This window comes from Pseudopodoces humilis, chromosome 3 (assembly GCF_049639895.1).
Source record: "Pseudopodoces humilis isolate 2021_Gansu_Grassland_sample_001 chromosome 3, ASM4963989v1, whole genome shotgun sequence".
Lineage (NCBI taxonomy): Eukaryota > Metazoa > Chordata > Aves > Passeriformes > Paridae > Pseudopodoces > Pseudopodoces humilis.
In genome coordinates this window covers 68186728-68209809 of record NC_142202.1, presented here as the reverse complement: position 1 = coordinate 68209809, position 23082 = coordinate 68186728, and the positions used below count along the sequence as shown (strand labels likewise).

General features: G+C 42.4%; 1 protein-coding gene across 9 annotated transcripts in view; it reads right to left on the bottom strand.

Annotated features, from left to right (window-relative positions):
* FYN (FYN proto-oncogene, Src family tyrosine kinase) overlaps positions 1-23082 on the bottom strand; it is a 137648-nt gene that overhangs the window by 49637 nt on the left and 64929 nt on the right. For 5 of the 9 annotated variants that reach the window (XM_014263524.2, XM_088052442.1, XM_014263523.2 and 2 more), the window contains one exon: positions 4005-4139. The exons of 3 other annotated variants lie outside the window; for them this stretch is intronic. The gene's annotated coding sequence lies outside the window, so the exon portion shown is untranslated. Of the gene's footprint in view, positions 1-4004; positions 4140-9729; positions 9846-23082 lie in introns of those variants that run through there. One more of the 9 variants, XM_005518280.3, reaches the window with a different exon arrangement.

Sequence of the window (23082 nt, the reverse complement as noted above, 5' to 3'; positions counted from 1 at the left end):
GGAATAATTTTGTCTTGGAAAGAGAAGAAGTAAAACAGTCTCTCCACTGATTTCCTCTTTCTTTTCTGCCATTAGGAGAACAGAAAGATGATTGCAGATTGATTCACACTGTTCTGATTTTTTTCTTTCAATTCTTATTTTTAGATTCTACCCAGGATTAATGGGTGTTCATCTGACCCGCAGTATGGGAGCGGCACAGAGCAGAGTGCCAAATGTGAATCAGGATGGGCAGGGAAGGAAGAGGGGAAAGGGGAAGGACACAGTAAAGAAGTTCTGCCTGTTTGCCACTGTGGACTATGGAAGAGGCATAAAAAAGGATTTTCTCTCAAAAAAAACCCTCACTGCTCCTCCCCATCCCCCTTTGCCCATGCAGGAATAAAACTAACCCCTTCTCTGCCTTGTCTGATTTCTGTTTTGTGACTGCAGAACTTGGAGGATGTGACAGCAAGGAAAAGGGAGCAAGATGAGTCTCAAATCAGGAGACTTTGAAACCCTTCTGGACACCATTCCCTCCAGAAGGGTTCTCATTTCTTCTAGGTTGCTACTGCTAACATTTTAATAGTTATTTAAATCCCTTATTTGTCCAGTTACACTGGGGGAAAAAATACTCTTCTTCCTAAACACAAGGAAATATTTGCCTGTGGCCAGCCCACAAAGAAACACCCAGCTTTCTCACCATCATTGTAGCTGGCTTCAATCCACACCAGCAGAGATGATGACAGGCAGGGTCTCCAAACTGAGAGGCAACCACATTGTGATAAAGGCAGTGAGTGCTGAAGGTACTGACTACACCAGTAATGGGGACACACAGAAACTGCCTGTGCTCACACACCCACAGAAAAGTTCTCTAGTGAGACCTGTTCTCTCAAACCCAGCTGTTGCCACTGTGGTTTCAGTGTGTGACCGCAGCTTACTGCCAGATGACACCTTAGGTAAGGTTACTGTGTCTGGACAGGGTTCAGTTTTTCCACACCATCCCAAACCCTGCTGTGTGTGCTTTAGCTTTGTGACCAAAACAATGTTGATAATTCACCCATGCTTAAGTTATTGCTGAGAAGTGCTCACAAAGCACCAAGACCTTAATTTCTCACTCTGCCACTGTAGCTAGGAGGTTTGAGAAGGGACAGAGCTAGGAAAGCTGAACCCAACTGACCAAAAGCATATTCTGCAGCCTCAGTGCATGAGGAAGAGTCCACAGAGGCTTCTCTATTTCTGTGTATTTAAAACAAAAAGGCAAAACTGGATGGTAATCTGGAGCAGAAAGGGAGGGTTTCACTGAAAATAACTGTTCTGTGATACACCTCATGAAATACACAGCTCCTGAGAATTCAGGAGATCTGGAGATCTTGTATGGAGTTCCTCCCTGTTTCCTAGCACAAAGAGACAAAAAACTGAAGGCCACTGAAGTTAACAACTGTGCTGTCCTGACAGCACAGGGGACACGTGTCAGATCTGTGGATTGTGTTGTAAAGGGAAAAGGACCTCTTGGTAGGGAACAAATTGACACTCTAAACCAGGCTGGCTGTGAGAGTCAGATCAAATAAGCAACCACAAGCACATTCAGCACAAACCATGATATTGAGGAGAACATCAGCCAAAGCAAAGGCTGTGAGAAGATGACCCTTTTCAGTTGCTTATATGCTAATTACAGGATTCTGGAAAAAAAAATGGATAAACCCTCTGCCTATGAAGTAGCAATGCAAAATAGCACTCTTGAAAAATAACAGCTTTATTTAGACTATTATATTACTAACAGAAACAGCTGTAGCCAATTTAAAAAATCCAAATGGAAGAGGGTGGTGCCAGGCCGTACGTGTCACAAATGGCATCTGAGTGACCGACAACTTGGAAATAAATAATCTTGGAGAGTTACGGGAATGATGACCTTCTTCAACACTTCCATACAAGAAGTACAAAATCCCCTCTTGTGTTACTCTGGAGACCTTATGTCACTAGCACTAACACAAGCCTGTACTTTCCAAAGGGCTATAAATTACAAATTACTAACCCCTAAATTCAAAGGATGGGCCTTCCTAACCCTGTGAAATCAAGCTCCTGCCAATTAGCTACATGAGTCATCTACACCATTGGCCTTGCAGCACCAAAGGGGATAGGAGCAGGACACAGCACGATCACCACAAGGTGAAGAGCTCAACTCCACCACACGCAAGCCAAGCCCCAAGGTGGTCACACAGGTACCCATGCAGCAGGACCCACTCGCTTCCTGCCCCAGCTGCAATGGGCAGGAGCTGCGGTGCTGGCACAAGCACAACTCACCGCTGGTTGTGCGCTGTAGCTACACCTGGACTGCCTGTGAGTCACCTGTGGTTTAGCACAGGAGCCACAGCATCCCTGCTCAAGACTTTGTCTCAGTAGAGAGGAAACGATCACAAAGCAGAAGGTTGCTGGTTGTTTAGACTGAAAAGGACCAACACTTCCTGTGCAAATGGCTAACATTGTCTGCAATCAAATCCAGACCAGAATTTCATGCAATGTGTGAGCGTATGCTCTTTATAGATACATAAATTAAAGTGGTAGTGCATGCTTTCTGAGAAGCAGTTTCACAGAACTAGAGCGAATGGGAGTCAAATCAGGCTGAAGGCAGAACATACCGAAAGTTGCTGACATCTGCAAACAGTTTAAGACATTTCCTAAATGCCTACAGTGTTACAACCATGGAAATGGGCTAGATAAAAATAACACACAACGAAAAAAACCCAACAGCTGGGTTTACCAGAGAAGTGAAAAAACCTATAAAATGTTATATAGAAAACTGGTACATGAAAGGGGAAAGAGGAAGAGATAACAAGGAGCAAAAAAAAACTAAAATAAAGATTATATAGAGGAATCAAGAAGATACTAGAAAAAAATAAAGGCACATAAAATGGGAAATACATTTTTACCTTTTCTAAGCAGTTTATGAAAAATGAATCCTGAACAATTAAAATTGCAAAATTGTTCATAACAATATGACAGCAGAAGTTGTTATTCAGCAAATATTTCCGGTTAGCACACAGGTAAAAGGCTGGATGATCTGTTTATGATGATGATAATGAAATAGCTTCCCACCAAGCAGCCCCTGGAGAGGGGATGTTAAGCAGCAGATAAACGATTATGGGTGATTCAGATTTGTTGCTAGAAATAAACTTGTCTCAGAAGGCTCACAGAGGTAGCCTTGGAGCTGCTACTGCATCTAAAGCAGCCCTTGACCCCTGGGGAAGGACCAAGGACAGGAAGAAAGCTCATACTGGGCTACTCTTTGAGAAGTAAAGTAATTACAGGCCAGTTGGATGAGTTTCCAGTATTTTGCAGAGGACAGAACAACCAACATCAGCCTCAATTAATAACTTTTTTCAAAGCTCTGTAATTAAAGTCAATTAACTTGGCTTTAAGGAAAATAGATCCTGTCAAACTAATTTGATGTAATTTCTTGCAAAAATTACAAGTTCACTTGAAGGCAGCATTGTTAACTGTATTACAAATCTGTCATTCAAATTGTTCTGTAGAGTATCTTCATGAATGCTTTGAAGCCTACATGGAGTGTCTCCATCTGTACATGGAGAGCAGAACTCCATTGCTGGGGAGCACCATACAAGATCAGGCTAAAACCTTAAACCTATTTTATGCTGAAGTCACTTTTGAGTCCACAATCATATTACAAGTATTAAAAAGCTGATAAATTAAGGAAACCAAAGAGTAACTGTAAATGGGAAACTATTTATTAGCAAACAAATGGGTTCCTGTTGGGTTCCACAGGTATTGGTGATCATTCCTTTACTATTTAATAGCCTTATCAGTGATCTGGACTAAAGTTAAGTCGTTGTCAGTTAACATTGTTAAGTCATTAAGACAGAGACTGGGAATGGCAGAAAACAAACCACAAAAGAACAAGCCTGTCACAGAGCAGCTGGGGTCTGTAGAAAGATGGGAAAAACCAGTTTAGGTGTTGATATGGCCAAGCACAAAATCACCTTATTAGAATGAAGAAGACAGGCCATACTTACAGGATGAGAGGGAGAGAGAGGACTCTATCCTCCAAAGCAGAGACTGAATTTGAGACCCAAGGTCCTGGGAAGCAATCAGCTCGACATGAATTCCTCACGCAAGGCTGTGGCCAAAAAGGCTAATGTAAGCCTCAGCTGTACAAACAAATGAAAATCAAAAGATGAGTAGGTAGGTTACGGTGATGCTGTATTTGGTTCTCATTCCTCTGCTCCATGAATAATGTATCAGGTTCTGCTGCTCCATTTTACAAAAAAACTGCTGGAAAAACTGGAAGAGTGTTCAGGGAAGAGAAATTAAATAACTGAAAGCACTGGGCCACAGAAGGCTTTGTTATAAACAAAACTCTTAGAGGGAATTTGTTATTTTGTTCATAGTATAGCAGTATTCTTACACTGAATAAATTTGATAAGAGCAGGCTCTGATCTAGCGAAGTTCGAAACTGCATCAGGACTGAAAATTATTCCAATCCAGACTGTGGACAGGCAAGTTTGTTCTGCTTGTTCAGCAATGTGTTATAGGCAATTAACCAGTAATTAACCCTTTGCATCAGGCTATGAGGTCCCGCCCACCTCTGCAAAGTTGTGGAAGTAACCATGCTTGATTCAAAAAGGATGCATGCCCACATGGGCATGGGTTGTTACACAGCAGGACCTCCTGCAGGCGAGCTGAGTGGTCACTGCATCACACTGTGCTTTCTGTCACCACCAAGAAACTCTCCTTCTCCTTGCAGCTATCAATCCTTACAGCCTCCCTGCTCACAGCTTACAAACCATCTCTGGGGAAACCCCAGGCTTTTGGGGATGAGGTGCCATCTAAGTACGGATGACACCCGGCTGTCCATCTTCTGCAGGATCTGCCGGCAGCCCCTCTCGATTCCCAGCACCCGGCTGCACACAAAACCTCACTGTACAAAGCTCCTCACACTGACGTGCCAAGGAAACCACTTCTAGGAAACTGATGGGTGTTGTTACAGCTCTGCCACTGAGAAAGCACCAGTGGCTCCTTGTTTCAGCAATTCACTTTGTCTGCAGTCCCACCTTGTCCCAGGGATCTGGCTGGGATCTCATCCAGCACCCCTTGGTCACAGAAGGTGACCTCAGAGAATTATGCTGTGGAAAAGAGTCCTCCATAACTCACAGATATTTCCTCACCCAAATTCACCCTTTTAGGATGAACCGGTGGACTGGCTACCTTCTTCAGGAAAACAAGCTAGATCCTTTAAGCAGAATGAATGGATATGAGTACTACTCCTGCAGGAATCTCCCAGGTCACTCAGAACATCTCCTTCCCTTTCTGCCTGCTGAGGGAACTGGGTGCTGCCAAGAAAGCTTTTGGCTATCTGTCCCAAGGCTGGGGTTGGGCATTCGGGCTCCTGAGGGCCATATATTCAGCTGTGGGGCACTGGTGACCACATTAGCTTCATCTCACAGCCTCCCAATATTTAAATTTGGTGTTTTTTAAAGAGGCAGCACAAGCTTTTGTGTGTGCTGTCTGTCTTAACCTGGGCCTTTGGCCAGAAAGTGTTAATCCTGTCAATATGCAGGAGTGGGAAGGCTGGAAGTGTTTGATTTGTGCCAGTTGCTGGCATCATGTCATTTTAAGCTTCTGGAATGAACCCATTTATGACTGAATGCTGCAGTGTAAATTCTGCAAATAGAACAGAAAAAATAATCTCAATTACTTAGCTCAGGACTAGTTCACATATGCCACTCCAGAGATTTAGAAGGCGTTATTTCATACAAACATCTAATTAAATTTAATTATGGTTCTGCAGTTATTTTTATGTTCAACAGGTGGAAAAAATGTGTTTTTCAAACTTTTGGTTTATGCTCAGTAAGTGATGCCTGCTGAAACACAGCACGCACAGCATAGTAAAACCTTGGTCGTATGTTACAAACATAAAAGAAACATCCTGTCCTCAGAAAACATGTAGTACAAAGCTGCTGCAGAATGAATCACAGCAAGAAAGTTTGTAAAAACTTTAGGGAGGAAAAAGACAGAAAAACTGTCCAAGTGTGGTGTGTATGCACATGTATGTGTACATGCATTCACACACCCCCCACCACTTCAGCTTTGCTCTACCTGGCATTCCTATCAACACTTCTCAAAACTGTGTTTGGCAACTCTTTAGTCACTAATAGAGCAGAAGTTTAGGGAAATCTGATTGAGGACAAGGTTTCAGAGCTGCTAATAAAAGAGGAATCAGAGCCTGCAAAAGTTCAGTTTGAATTGTACATTTTTGCATCTTTGTACTTTCTGTCCTCCTGGATGCGTTTTTCCCCCCTCTCCCTCTGGCACAACTTCAGCTACAGCATGAGGATGTTCTGTTAAGCATACATGCAAATGTGTTTTTAAATCTTGTAAAGGCTTATGTCAAAAGATGTACCAAGGATCTGTACCATAGGCCCGACTCCAGAAATAGAATTTTGCAGATGAACTAACTGTGATAATCTTCCTAATTAGAAATGATAAAAACTACATAGAAGCAAAGAGCTTTAATACATGGATTTAAAAAAAAAAATCTTTTTTTGAAATATTGCAAAATATCAGATGCAAGGCTTTTCCTTTTATTCTAGACACACAGACACAGAATTAAATGGGAGAATGTGAAGCTAACCATCCCATCTGCCTTTGTAATTCACCCAGACTAGACACAGAAATGCTATGGAATTTAATGCAATGAACCCCAGAAGTGTCACTTTCACAAATCTCAAGAGGCACCATTGACCTGAGGCTGGCTGCAGTTTCTGCCCCAATTCCAGTTTAATGTATTCCAGTCTAACCCTCAAGCGACAGAGCTGCTGGAGAACACGCTAAGAAACAAATGCAGGCAATTGCTTTGACATAATTCTTTTGGACGCAGGCAGATCGAATGTGCTGATGTCAACAGAGACCAGAAGAGAGTTTTATCCAATCTCCTTTCCTCACTGAAGAAAACAATGAGAGGAAACAAAGCACAGCCCAAACACATGCCCACCTCCCAGCAGCAATACTGATACATGCTGTCTAAGAAAGGGAGAACCAAGACAAATGTTCCTAAAGTAGCATTTATGTGTATACACAGCATTTCATCTATAGCTTAAATTTATACAACTTGTGTATATAATTGGCTCTCTGCACACAACATGCACGAAACATCTGTCCTATAGAAGACAGTAATTTAAAACCCCAAGAACAGCCTAATGCAGTCCTTTATGGCCACAGTACATTCAAAAGCGTTCCTAGCATAGTTCCCTCAACTTAATGTAAACCACTCTTCTTCCCTTTCTCACATGCTTCTAAAATTTAGGGGGCTGCGTGGACCTGCTTTCAATATAATTGTCAGGACTATACCTTCCTGCCTTGCTACTCACAGTTTGAAGTCAGAGAACATTGAGGCAACACTAACATTTTTCTGCACAGGGATAGCAAGAAGAGAAGCTGGGAGTATTTTCTTCCGTGGGAAAGATGAAAGCTAGGAAACTAGATCAACGATGCCACAATGTCTATCCTGAGAATAAAAGACTAAGCTAAAGATTTTCCTCTCCACCTGGTGATGTTGCTCCTGAAATGACTTCTGCAAAAAAGAGGAAGACCCACACATCAATGATACAGTTTTTCAGAACTCACCAGGGAAAATACCAGGGTTGAATGTGGCTGGTCCCTCAACTTTATATAATAAAAACCAAACAAAAAAGCAGATGCCAAGCTCATTTCCTCCTCTCTCTTTTACTTCCTCTCCTAAGAAAGGCTTCCAGCTCTGCTATTTACAGTCTTTCTTTTCTCCCAGTCCTCCAGCTCCTCCCCCATCAGTCCATACAGAAAGATTGTCTGCACTGATATAACACAAAAACCAGATGAGATACTTAAAGCTTCCCCTTTCTGTGTGCCTGGAGTGTTTCCAGGAAGAGAAAGTCTTGTGAGGATTCTCACTTTGCTCTTCTTCAGCTACTTGTGTGGGTCACTCTACCACAATAAAAGCCTGCATCTGTTATCTGACCACGATCAAGAGACAAAGATTATAATTTTTAATGTCCGTAGGAAGTGCAGTCTGAATGATCATGTCTAACAGACACTGAAGCTACTTGATGTGGAACATTAAACTACCCCTACACAAAGTAGAAGCAGGCTTTTGTCCTTTGTCTACTGCTCTTTATGTGACCTGCCCCCAGAATGTGGCCACAAGTTGCGGTCCACAGTTTGGCTGAGCATCAGAAGCCGCAGAATCTTTAACTCTATGTTGGGACCTGCATAAGCATCACAAGGTTCAGGCAATAAGGATTTTAAGGCCACAAATCATCAGGAATGATAAACAATTTAGTAATAAAATCATAGGATGGTTTGGATTGGAAGGGACCTTAAAGACCATCTTGTTCCAACTTCTTGTCATGGGCAGAGACACCTTTCACTAGACCAGGTTACTCAAAACCCCACCCATCCTCACCTTGAACACTTGCAGGGATGGGGCATCCACAGTTTCTCCAGGCAACATGTTCCAGTAACTCACCATACTCACAGTAAAGAATTTCTTCCTCGTATCCCATCCACACCTACCTTGTTCAAGATCTTTATCAATGGCATAGGCAGTGAGCTGAAGTGCACCCTCAGCAAGCCTGTAGATGACACTGATCTGAGTGGTGCCATTGACATATTGGAGGGAAGGGATGTCATCCAGAGGGACCTGGACAGGCATGACAGGTGGGACTGTGCAAATCCTGTGAAATTCAGCTGGGCCAAGTGCAAGGTTCTGCACCTGGGTCAGGGCAACCACCAGCATCTGTACAGCCTGGGGGATGAAGGAACTGAAATAAGCCCTGTGGAGAAGTACTTGGGGGTACAGGTGGATGAAAAATTCGGTATGAGCTGGTAACGTGTGACTCCAGCCCAGAAAGCCAGCTGAATCCTAGGCTGCATCAAAAGCAGCATGGCCAGAATGTCGAAGGAGGTGATTCTGTCCCTTTGCTCTGCTCTTGTGAGATCCCACCAGGAGTTCTGCATCCAGCTCTGGGATCTCCAGCACCAGACCTTGGACTTGTTGGAACAGTCCAAAGGAGGGCCATGAAGATGATCAGAGGGATGAACACCTCTCCTATGGAGACAAGCTGAGAGAGTTGGGGTTGTTTAGCATGGAGAAGACTCCAGGAAGACCTTCAAACAGTCTTAAAGGAGGCTTATAAGAAACATAAAGAGAAACTCTTCACCGGGACCTGTAGTGACTTTTTAAAAAATCCAGTTTTCAACTGAAAAAGGGTAGATTTAAACTGGATATGGGAAGAAATGTTTTACAGTGAGGGCGGTGAGACATTGGAACAGACTGCCTAGAGAAGTTGCAGGTGTCCCATTGCTGGAAATGTTTAATTTCAGGTTGGATGGGACTTTGAGTAACCTGGTCTAATGGCAAGTGTCCCTGTCCAGGGCAAGAGTGTTGGAGCAGACGAACTTTAAAAGTTCTTCCAGTGCAAACAATTCTGTGATTAGTGATTCTGTCATTGAATTGGATTCTCACCTCCGTGATACCTAACACAAAACACAGCTGGTGCAGTTGATGCAGTTGGGACTTAATGGTGCTGTCAGAGAATGTGTGGAATATGGGTACAAACCCATACCACTGTACACAGAGATAAATAAAGCATGTACACTCCAGGATAAAGGGACATGAAGAAGAGAGGATTAAGATACCCACATGGTTCTGTCTAAATGCACAGATGGTAGAAAACAGAAAGCAAGAACCAAATGCTCTCATACCTTTACACTGCCATTTGTAATGAAGAGTCAGTCTGTCATTTCTTCCACGTTGCAAAGCCGTGGTTGTTAGGACAATCACAGCAGCAGTTATGTAGCTCACACTCACTGTCTTTTCAGAGCATGAGAGATGCCATCATCTGCAGTCTTCTAATACTTCTCTCTAAACATGCTCCTCTGACTCCAGTTTGCAACAACAGCAGATTATTTGTTGTTTGGCTACTGCAGGCTGTTACAATATTTTTACAACAGGAAATGTGTGTTCCATACGTAAGAAGACAACACTTACAAGAAATAATGCAGGAAAGTGATCTAATTTCTCTTCTGTTTCCTTCCTTCTGCAGTGTGCTGCATTGAGATGTTTGTTCCAATACAAAGATCCCAGTTCAAGGCCAGGATTTTATTTACTCTGATCGTACAAAACAACTGCAACTCAAACACCTCAAGCTGTTGTGCTCCATTCACGTTCATCTAAGTGATTTAGGTAAGTGGACTTGAAATTTCACTTTTCAAGGTTACTGAGCCTGTCTTATCCGTGGCCAGACATTTCTATGCCAGTGCTATAGATTCAAAATTCCTGTGAATATAGAACACTTTCTAAAGCTGCAAACAGCAGATCAAGCAAGAAATGTCTATTTTGAAGTGAACCTCAGTATTGCAGACTGTAAGAAAACGTCCAGTGTGCTGCATTGGAAAAAGAACACATCTTCACTAAGCATTACACCTACCCATGGCTGTTACTCAGCTACCACTGCTGAACAAAGAAATCTGAGTAACTGCTACACTTCACTTCTCTGCTTTTGGAAAACCAGTTTTTAATTTAGGAAGTCTGAGGTAGCCTTCTAAGAGAAAACTTGAAAGCATTCTCCTATTTATTACTGGGACTGACAATACATGTATATAATAAATTATAAAGTGCCACATGCCTCCTGTCTGCAAGCTAAAAGCTGGCAAGAGACTCTATACTGCTACAGGGCCAAATCTGCATCAGGCAAGTTGTTGAATTTAGGAAATTATGAACAGCAGCAGATTCACAAGCTGACCGGTCAGTGCTGACTGCTCAATGCCAAAGTTCTTGGAAAGGGATAAACAGATGGGTCAGGAAAGGACAGAACTTTGACTTGGATTGCATAGCTGCAGAAGTAACATCTGAATTCATTTGTTCTCTATCTCCCATGCTGAAAACCATCAGACCATTAAAGCTCCCCCCTGTATCCTGCATTTTTTGTGAGCTAACAGGATAAACTCTTTCATATTTACGTGTTAGAGAGGTATTTAAAACACAAATAAAATCAAGGGATACTTCCAGAAGTTAGGTTTGTTTTGTTTATGATGTCAGTAGTGTATTCTTCTGGCAAGGCAATATTGTCTCTGAAATGCAGGAGACTTCCCTACGGCTGGGCTGGAGCCTCTGCTTTTTGTTTGCATTTGGGCACTTAACCATCTTCCCTGAAGATGAAGCATGAAAAATGAGGCTCCAGGTTTTCTTTTGTACATATATTTTTTTCCAGAGCAGTTTTTCAGATGCCAGAAGCATAAATGAAAGCAAAAGAAAAGAGTCCCAACCTTGTCAGCTTCCCAGAACTATGTTTTGTATGCTGGTGCTTTTGTTTTCCGGCAAGTTCAGCACCGCTTTCATGGCAGCACCCTGGATTCCCCCTGCCCCCAACAAGTGATACATATTAGTACATCTGTTTTCTCTGCAAAGTCTTTCTGCATTCTTTGCAGGGCACAGGAAGGATGTGGGCTCCTTTTCACATTCAAATGAGGCAAATTAGCCTTTGCCTGGTTCCTTCAGTATAATGCTTATTTTACATTTAAGCGTGAGAAAAAGGGAGGAAATAAACCCCAATATGTTAGGTGGGTTACCATTTTGGTGCAAGCCTCACTGAGCCTTGTTTTGTGAACTGCTTTCCACAGGACATGATTTCAGGACGATAGTTTAATTAGTTCAATAGTGTAGTTATGCAAAATGACCAAATAGTCTGCACAAAGAAATAGCTGCCACAGACACATTAAACACGAGAAAAAGCTGAAAATGCCAACCTGAATCAGCAGGGTTCAGGCAATCCAGGGCTGACCAGCTTGAAAGCAGCACTACAGGAGAAAATCTGAGTGTTCCAGTGGAAACTAAGTTGAACGTGATCCAGCAATACTCCCTTATGGCAGAGGTGGTCATCAGCCTCCTGGCTTGCATCAGAAAAAGCACTTCCAGCAAGTTGGGCAATATGATCCTTCCCCTGTATTCAGCACTGGTGAGACATGACTGGAGTGCTGGATTCAGTTTAGGGATCCCTGAAAATTTGGGGATCTCTTGTACAGAAGAGATATGAACTTATCTGAGCAGATCCAGTAAAAGGGCCACAAAGATGCTCAAGAGTTTAGAGCATGCATCCTATAAGGAAAGGCTGAGAGAGTTGGACGACTCAGCCTGGAGAAGAGAAGGCTCAAATTAAAGAGCAGGAAATGCTGTTTAAACATGAGAAAAAAACCTCCTGTATTGTGAGGGTGTTGAAGACTGGCAAAGATTGCCCAGAGAGGCTGTAGAGTCTCCACTGCTGGAGAGATACAAACCCCATGTGCACATGACTCTGAGACACTAACTTTAAGTTGGCCCTGGTTTGAGCAAAGGGTTGGAGTAGATGATTTCCAGATGCCCTTTCTATCTGCAGCAGTTTGTGATTCTGACAGGTCATATGAAGACCTACTGCACTGACAAAAATCCTTCTCTCGTTCCTTTTACAAGAGAGAGACCAATGCAACAATTCAGTAAGGCAACAACAGCGTAGTACACATTTTGCATGGAAAAGGTGAATCTGAAAAAGTTCAGATTCCCTCTTTTTTATGTCCTGTGCTCCAATCCAAGTGGTAAAGCTAAGAGGTGGGATGCAAGGAAAAAACAAACAATTGCCTGGTAAACTGTGCTTTAGCCCAGACAGCACTAGATGGAAATTCAGTGCATACTCTTTGCATACAGCAACTTCTTGCACAGTTAATGCACCCTATGCACAAGGTAACACACCACACACACAGAGAACAGAGAGCCAAATAGTCAGGTGCTGTAAATTCACACTCAGCTTTACTGATGGAAATCTCCTCAGGCAACAAGCCCTTAGTTCTGTTGACAGTCGTGCGCCAGGCTTGACAGGTTTTACCGAGAGACCTGGAAGAAGCTTTGACACACTTGCTAATGCATGAAGTGCTTCATCCATCTCAGTTGCCATCCTCATCCACAGTTCTGGGATGCACCAATCTCACAGCGAGCAATGGGCTGTGTCCTTGGTCTAGAGGCTTGCAAGAGCCATGTCCCAAGTCCCTGCTCTGCTCACAGACTACCCCCTGAAATAAGTTACTTGCAGTGGTTCTTGGTTTTACCCCTGTTCTGAACTGAGTCACATACAATGCACTTCCCCCTCAGCTTGTGTGAGCCTGCCATGGCCTTCTACCTTTTCTGTGAGAGCTCTGAAGCCTCCTCTAACACAGAGCAGCAAGAGTTCCTACACCCTCAGAGCTGACCCTGGTTTTTCAGTCACCTGGCTCCACAAAGAACACAACCAGCTACTGTTCTCACACACCTCTCTCCACTGCAAAGCCAAAGGCATCCAAATGATGCCTTTTCAGGCATCAGTCTTACTGATGAGTCTTACAGCACCATTATGTGTGTCAGCCTGAACTCCCCTTCACCTTCCATCTCCCTCCTTAAAACAGCGGCACAAAGCTCCAACTCAGAGACCTAGAGTAAAAGATAATCCAATCTAGATTTAGATCCAGACTTCCCCCAAAGCCTGAGCAGTGTCAGGCTCTAGATACCCTCAAGCAGTAGGAGCAAAAGGGGTGCTCAACTGCTCAGCTGTTAAAGGGATGCCTTTAACACTGGTTTACTTAAAAGTGTTGTGCCAAAGAGGTAAATGGAGGCCCTGAATTATTCAGAAAGTTCTCAAAAACAGTGCAAGTAAAAATATACTTTAGGCATCCTAGGAACAGTCAGTTTCTCCACAGAGGCATCCATAGCACTTTTAATCCATAATTTCCATTTTAGCCTGTGAAAATAATGAGATTTATTATTCCCGTCATATGTCCTTTCTGAAGATGCTGGGAGGGTGTGGGAGAGGTAAGAGAGAAAATCAGCTATCAGTCACCACTTGCCAAGAGTAGACTAAGCACTCAGGAGTTGTACATTCACATATAAATGTCTCAAGGGAGTTTCATTTATTCCTTTTCTCTAGCTTATATTTTTTTTCTTCCTGTCCTGCAGCCCTTGTTCCCACTGCTCTCAGTCACCACCTGCCTTCAGCAGACAAGTTGGACAGTAGCAAACAATTCTGGATTTTCCCCCCTTTCATCATGAGAATTCATTTGGACTCTCTTTCCCAGACCTCAGAGCATGCCTGATTCCTGGGAGCAGAACAGAGAACAAAAATAGAGTTAATCTTTAGCACTGTGATAAAAATCACTCTCTCACACAGACAACTGGAGAGGGATTTCAACAGAGCTGTTGTGCCAAGCACCTGATAGCAAAACCTGAAACTGCTGCCAGCCCACACCTTCCTGCTCACAGACACAGCTCGCTCAGTCTCTCCCCAGCACTCCTGCTTCTCTTCTAAAGTCTAAGTCACCACTGAGCAAACCCTCACACCAAAACGCCTCTCTTTCCATGACAAAGACACAAGCACGGCCACATTACAGGTGGGGTCACCTCATCTCCCTTTCTGTTTTTTTTAATTGAAAAAAATAGTCATGAAAAGCACATTAAACAATCAGATTGGAGAGATGGCATAGGAAGATGGGACACATGGAGATTTAATGGCTTTGGTGCAATCTAAGAAGCCACCAAGGAGCAGGCGAGCAGCTGGGAGTGGAGGGGAGGAGGGGGCAGCAGGAGATGTGGAAAGGGCTACCAGCAGCTTGCTCTCCCAAAGCCAGAGAGCCAGCTGGCAGCTACATGTTGCTGGTTGTGTGTGGGCTGTATACTCTGTGAGTATAACAGAGGAGATGAGCCTTTAGGGGAGGAGCTGTCTGATAAATCATTAATGAATGAAAATATGAAGTAATCAGCCTGCCTGGGAGGCAGAATCATCTAATGATGAGGATGATGGACTAGGAAGCAGGAGATGAAGTTCCTATCTCACCCACAAGACAGCTGGCACACGAGCTCCTTTTGCTGTAAGAAGATACAGCCACTTCCTGACACTGAAGGGCTTCTCTCTTAAAGTCAACACAGAAACCCCATGATCTAGGTGATAATAAAATTTACAGCATCCTTTGTGGAAACTGCACCCCCAGCTTCTCTTTTGTTGCAGGCAGTGCACAAAGAACCAATATCCCTTCTCAGAGACTGTCTTCACTAAACCAGATTTTTTTTAAAGCAATAACAAAATCTAGTATGACCTTTCAGCAGCACCAGTGGCATTTAATTTTAAATCGATTAACTACACACACAGTACTAATTACCCATGGGTGGGGTTTTTTTTTTCTTTTTAGCAATCAGACTACTGGTTGAAAATGTAATGGTATGTCTCTGTGTGAACAGGGACACTCTGCTTTCTCTGTGGTCTCTGAAATGAGGAGGAAAACACTTGAAAAATGATGTTTAAAGGGGCATTTGTGTTTATGGGGATAGCTGCAGGGGCACCAGACACATGCAGTCAGAAAGTGATGAGGTTGATGGGGAAGGGGCAGGAGGTTAGCACAGTTTCTTTTGCACAAAGACCCAGCAGAACGTGTCATGCTGCACAAAATCAATACAGCCCTTGCATGAAAAAGAAATTGTCAGGTTTGTACAGTTCTCAGGCGTACCTGGAAAGATGCTCACAAAGGTGATTCTTGATTTTTATGAAATCTTTAACTGCTCTCTTTCCTCTGTCTTAAGATCCCTGAACATTCAAGGGTATTCTTTAAAAATAGCATTATTCTAAAATAAACACAATCTGGGATATTATTTTAAAATAAACGCTGAAGACACACATGGCACAATCTGAAACCGTCTAATGTTGGCACATTTGTGGGATACGAGGTGCAAGGGGGCTTTATCGTCCAACCTACTTAAAACGTGATTTTCCAGGGTGAATGATGCATAGATTGCAGCAGAAACCATAAATTGAGGACACATATGGCCATGACAGAGCCTTTGATTATAGAAGCACAAACAAGCACCTAAGCAGATCTTTGGTTTTTAACTACATACCTATTTGTGGTGCTGAAGTCCAGTTTAATTATCCTGCCAAACATTGCTGAGCCACAAGAAGTTTATTACAGTTTATGGAAGAACCTGCTCAGGCAATTTTACAAGGAAGTTGCCTGTGCCTAATCTAATTGCTAAGAGGTAGCTAAAATTACATTAGTCCTGGAAAGACTAAGAAAGAAACAGGAAGCTCCTAAAGGTTCAAGAGGCATCACAAGGCTGTTCCTGTAAATCACAGCATTGCAGATTTAAGGATGAGATCCCTGGAGAGGCTCCCAGTCACAGTCAGACACTGTTTTTCACCCAGAACAAACATAACACAGGTGAGATGACTTACAGCACATAAAAGTATGATTTCTCACATACTTAAGCCTTCTTCTGGTTACTGAATACATTTACAGAATAAGTGGGGTTTGGAAATTACCCACTGATGAGATAATACAGATTTAAATGATCTGCAGTGTTAGTTTTTTCTACTTCCAAGCTTTAGCAGCCCTTGCAAAAGATTTAACTGGGGTCCATTGAAGAATCCTATCTCTCAAGGTTTTGTTAAATCATAAGATAAGCAACACCTATAAAATTTAATAAATGGATTAGGATGGCTTAGATGTTTCCAGACTCTTGCAGGGTACTAGCACGCAATATCAGAAGGAATCATTTCTGTAAGTTACAGCAAGTTTAACTGGAGGTTGCTGGACATGTCAAGCAAGCTACAGTCAAGCTTGTTAACACAGTAAATGTGTCATTACCTGCCACATAATCACAGAAATACCTTTGGAGAGTCACTTACTAGTTTTTGCCTTGCCAAACTAACCAAGAACAGATTTCTGACAGCACCAACAGCTACTCTGACACTTTACATGAACCACCATGATTTCAACTGGCATACAGCCTGTTGTTTTGCTCATGTGTCCTGGGTTAAAAATAAAAGCAAAAAAAAAAAAAAAAAGAGAAAAAAGGGATATTAAAAATCAGCTCCCTTCACACTCCCCCGCTCCACTGACACAGAGGAGCCTAGGGCAGATGACCTGGACTCAAACTGGCTAAATACAAGAAAGGGCAAGTTGTGAGCAGACAAAGCAAGCTCCAAGGGCATTTCTCTCAGACTTTCACAGTTTTCTGGTACTTCAACCATCCCTGACTTGCAGAGCATATTAAATTTTCTGCTCTCACTGTCCACTATCATTAGAGAACTGTCCATCAAAAACCAGACTTCTATGAGAGCTGGTTAGAAACCTGAAGAAAATATACAACTAATTGCCAGCTGTGCCTAGGGTATCTTCTTCCTCCACCCTGGAACAGGAAAATGGTTATATATTTTTTATTGCACTTTTACCCATGGGGTTTAAAGTATTTTTTTAAAATATTATTTTATTTTTTAAAAATTCTTATTTTCTCTTCTTGTGTTAAATAGTCAAGGAGAGTTCTTGTCTGGGTGACAAGCAGAAGCATCTCCAACCCAGTAGAGCCTAAAGCCACACCATAAAGCTCCTGGAATTTATCCCAGACATAAGAGATTCAAAAGAGCATAGCAAGACATTGACTACATTTATGAGTAGCTTCAAAAAGAGGAGAAATATTCTGGGAAAAAAAAAATACCTTGAGAATTGCTGGTTACAGTGGAAGGAGAACAGTGTTGATAACTTGACACAAAAATTCTCCACACAGCAGCACTCTTACAGCTCTGACTAAAGCAGGAGGGTGGCCTGGAATGGTACTGGACTCTCATAGTATTGAGCAAGAGTTTTCTTAGAGAAGAAGAGGTGGTTAAAAGTGACAGCTTAGGATTTTTTTATTTCTTTAATCAGAAGCACAACCAGGGAAATATTTAATACAGTAATAGAAACTATTGATGTTAAAAGAAATACTTCATACATCAGTTAGAAGACCCCTGCAATACAAATGACTTTCAGTGCTGTCTCAAATATATGCCTCAAAACAAACCCCATCATTTTCTTTTGATTTCTGGAAACTTAGAAGTGCTGTAAAAGGGGTCTTGCAACACCAGAGTAACAGCCTGTGTTTCCCACAAAATTTAAAATACAGGTGTCACATACATTCACCCAAATCACACATGCAGAAAAGTATGGATAAAAGCACATGCAAGTTAGGGGACCTAAACTGCGTGGTGAAGCAAAAACTGATGTGAATGTGAGCTCCCCCCAAAGACCACTGGCTGTGCACAGCAAGCAGCTCAAGTGCTTCCTCTCTCTGCCTGGAAACGGAGCTCCTTCCTCAGAGCTCTTCCCAACACTTCTGAAGTGTTCTCAAGCTGGGCTGCTTTTTGCCAGCTATGTAATACATAGTCCCTTTGCAGACTGCTGCAAGAGATGTTAGCTGAAGGGTGCTACACCTTTTGATGAGCATAAACCATGTGAAACTGCTCAGAGCACGTCAGGAGCCGCAGCTCCGTGCAAGATTCGCTATTGCTGATCGGAGCCAATGGCATATTCCACACGCATGATCAGACAAGTAACTGTGTCTGGATAACACCTACACCATGTGCACAGGGCGACACACACATGGAAGGCACATGCTGCACTAACACAGAAATGGTGAATATGTTCATAGCAACACGTAAGAATTCTGTTTAACACTAGTAACATAGCTTGTGTCTTCAGCATGCTCTTATTTCCTTGGGGTGAGCAAAAGGCTGTTGCAAACAGCCTTGTAGTTCAACAAAAGCTTTCCTTCTGCTTTGTCAGCTTTGATTAGTGCTCTCTTTTTCTCTGTCATCTGAAACACTTGGCTTACAAACAGTCTAATCTGAAAAAGAAAACGAAGACACAAACTGTAGTTTACCACTGTGCCTGATAATCCCCCAACACTATCTAATGACATACAGGAAAGCCAGTGGTTAAACTCAAACTAAGCCTCCCTGTGTAATTACAGTCATTTAGAGGGCAAAACTTAAGAGAAAAAGCATTTAAAGAAGCAAATGGAATGATCTTGGGCTTCTACAAAGGCATTTAGCAGATACCAAAATGGTCATAATGGGTATCTTAAAAATAGGACAGTGGGTATTGTATCATCTTCCCTGCCAGAAAGTATGCCCCTTCACTTGTACACAAATTTGTTTCCCCATGTTTTGATACATTTGGCATAATGACCATGGTAGAAAACAATAAGAAGTCTACAGCATCTATCAGCTGTCAGTCTCTGCTTTCTGTATGTCTAAGCATGCATTTTGAGATACCCTGCTCTATAGATAGAGCAGCATTTCCTGTAACAGATCTTTCACCAGCCTCTGTCTGACAAGAGTAAAGACATGTAGCGGCCTAAATATTTCTCATCAAAGGATGCAAATGGAAGGAAATAGGGGAAAAGGGGATTATGTTTGATAGTAAATGGAATGCACAGAGACACTAATTCCCTAATATTGAGGAATTAGCAGATGAGGAAAAAATGGACAAAGACTCTTAAGTATCACGCACAAGCAACAAATACAATGGAAAATGAGGACTTCCCCAGACTGATGATTCTGTCCAATTACAGATAACCAGACTCAGCACCCCTCAGTAACAGTCGCTGGTGACTGATGCAATCACTAGCTTAAAGCACACTGTACTTCAATTTGGTGTAAGTTCCCACTGAAGAAAAAGACAAACTTTTAAATTTTGATAAGCAGCAAAAGAAGACAAGAGATGACCCAAAATCCTTTTTCCATAGTGTACAGTTGAAGTTTCTTTCACATAGAGTCTTCTTTCTATGTAGCATCTTAACTGCATGAATGGGAGTGTTTGTTAACTAGGGATCAAAGTAGTTAACATTTCAGCTCCTATTTAACAATCTATGTCTATTTTTAACTAATAATTTTGCAAAGAATCTAAAATGTCTCATGCTATTTTTATCCTTCTGCCTGTAAAGTCACTACCCTTAGTTATCATGATTTTGCATAAAACAATATACAAGGTAAGAAACGCACTTCAATTAAATAACAGCACAAAACTTATGTCAGTAAATCAATGATATCTCAAATCACAGAATCACACAGAATCAATTAGGTTGGAAAATATCTCTGAGATAGTTGAGTCCAACCTATGACCAAGCACCACCATGTCAACTAGACCATGCCACTAAGTGCCACATCCAGTCTTTCCTTAAACACCACCAGGGATGGTGACCCCAGCCTAGTCCAATGTCCAATCACCCTTTCTGTCAAGAAATTCTTCCATATGACAAACCTAAAGCTCCCCTGGTGCATCTTAAGGCTATGTCCTCTCATCCCATGGTTTGCTGCCTGGAAGAAGAGGCCAACCCCCACCTGGCTATCACCCCCTTTCAGGCAGCTTCAGAGAATGATGAAGTCCCCTCTGAGCCTCCTTTTCTCCAGGCTGAACAACCCCAGCTCCCTCAGCCACTCCTCATATGACAGGTGTTCCACACCTCATTGTCACTTTCCCCAAAATCTACTCAGTCTAAAAGCTCCCTAATAGGCAAAGCCTCCTCTCCTTCCTTTCCTGTCCCCTCTGAAGAGCTTGCAGCCATCCATTGCAGAACTCCAGTCACGCAAGCCATCCCACCATGTTTCCATGATGGTAGCCGTGTCACAGCTTTCCTGGAAGGTTGTTAGAGGATGCAACACCACCTTGTAAGATTAGGAAGACTAATGCTCAGCACAGCATTCAAAACCCTAGCAGAATGAGATAGTAGATTTTGTATTTTTCACTGCTACCGTTGCATGACACGATCAAGGATGGGCACAATATTCAAGGCTTTTCAAGCTTTTGCCAGAGGGAAAATTTCAAAGCAGACTTCTCCCTGTCTTGTAATACTAAACAGGCTGGGCAGGAGTGACATTTACACAGTTGAATCTTTTATTATTTTCTTTTCTTAAAAACAATAGCAGCAATATGACTTTCTATATTAGGTAGACTCCTATAGGTGGGTGCTGAGCAGGTATAAAGGTCACCAGGACAAAATGCTATTTATGAGAATGCTGTATAAACCTCTGTTAGCTCTGAGGTTTTCAGAGCTAACATGGACACAAACTTGTCATGAATTTAAGCTCACTGGGTACTTTCTAAAAATCACCACCAGTGAGTATGTCTTGGGAAGAGCTGACTATTCCAGACCAGTGGAGGCCGCAAAGTGAATGCTGTCTCCCACTGCTAGCAGGGCAGCTGCAGAACAATGTGGAGCGCTCCCTAAAAAAGAGCTTTCCACCTCAGTCAATGGAGTGTGACACCTCAAGCAGTAATCTCCCCCATCACTGAGCACTGGCCTTCAGGATCCACCCATCTTAATTTTTATTTCAGAATGGGTATTGTGATACAGCACTGCAGGCATTCTCAAGACACACATTAATGCATGATCTTTACACTAGTTTCTGTTCTTGATTTTTCTGGATTGCATCCAAGGCTTTCTTTTATCTCTGAGCTTAGCAGAATGATAATATAAATAACCCAATGTCCAAAAATATTCAGCTTTGGTAATCTGCAATGAGATCTCTCCTCCTCTTCATGATCCTTTATATGCAGTTTCATTACGTTTGTGTCAGATGAGCATTTAAATGAGCGGGAGATGAAGAACTAGAGCAGTGTGCTTATGTTATGAGGTGGAAACAGACACACTTGTACCTGGAGATCCATACCATACTCTTATTGAAGAGATCACTTGCCTATATGCAATATATTTAGTGCCCAACATAAAACTTCAGAAACAGCACAGAGAAATCTCCTAAACAAATCCTCTGATACCACAGCATTCTGTATCACACACACATGAATTCTGTCCTCCACTTAGTTTCAGCAACCTCCACTGAACCTGGCTGATAAAATAATCTCCCAAATGACTGCAACTCTAAAATCTATTAAATCCATGAAGTATTGATGAGGCAGAATTAACGTTGAGAAAATTACTTTAACCATCTCCTTTTTCCTGTATTTCATAAAAGAAACTACAGAAGAAAAGCAGTGCTGTGGCTTGGACTGCAAAATACAGAACAGTTAGGTCAGGAAAATCTCCATCTGTCTGCATGCCTTAAACTCTACCTATAGATCTATTTGTCATTACAACACTTATTCCTTTAGTAAGAGTAATATACATAGAAATGGCCTTATCTGATGCCCAGAGATCATGCTCTCCTTTTTTATTCCCAGATATGATCTATATCTTGCACACAGCATTATCAGGCTCTCTCTACAGTGTTCCTCACTCCCTACGCTGAGGGGCTCATTAGCTGTGGGTTGAGAGCATTGCCTACTCAGACCCTGTTGCTGCTCGATTATAAACTTGGCACAAACAGATCCAAGTTTGGCAATATTCTCCACACTGGGTGTCTGCTGGGAGGCTTTTTTTTCCCCCTTGCTTTGTTGCTGTTTTGGATTTTTGGCATGATGTCAGCCAAAATTTTTCAAGCTAATTCTGAAGCAAGGCATGGGAAACTGGATTGTGATTTATTCATGTGGAAAACTTCTGGTTGAACTTGAACAGCTGGAGAGGTTTTGTGATTTGGACCATAAACTTGCAAGGTGCCAAGGTGCCAACATTTTTGTGTTTTGATCTCACAGAAGACTCCCAAACAACCAAATTACTAACCTCTTAAAAAATAAACCTTAATTTGCATGAGCTCACTAAGGAGGTGATGCTTCCTAGCAACTAAATTCCCTGGAGATCCCACCTACAATGCTCCAGGATCCCACGACCAGTTGGGTGGCACCTGCCTGCTTGAAGCTGCAGTTACACTGTAAGTGACCAGAGCTGGTCATGAGAGCACCTGCAAGGCTGTTCTACATCTAATTCTGAGCTCCTAAAGGGCTGGATAGCTCTGTACCAGGTATGTGATTGTATCCAGCTCTCTGCAGGGGAGGAAGGTGAAGATAAGGTGTGAAACATGCCCCTGTGATGGAACAAGAGCTTTTGTATCAACTAAACCAATGCACATACAGAAGAGAGCAACACTGATGTAACACTCCCTAAGGCAACATCTGAATTTTCAAAATGTAATGTTTTTCTTTTAACAGAGCAGCTGGAAGGCTTATTATCTAGATTAAAAAAAATCCCACAACCAATTTAGCACTTGCTAAAACCTATCATGGATATTCAAGCTGCTGTAACACCATGATCCACTGCAAACGTCTTCACCATTGAGCCAGCCAAGAGAGCTGGGAAATACAGCTGTGTGAAGTACTGCGTTCCATCTGCTGTTTTAACTGTCCTTCCCTATTTCTTCT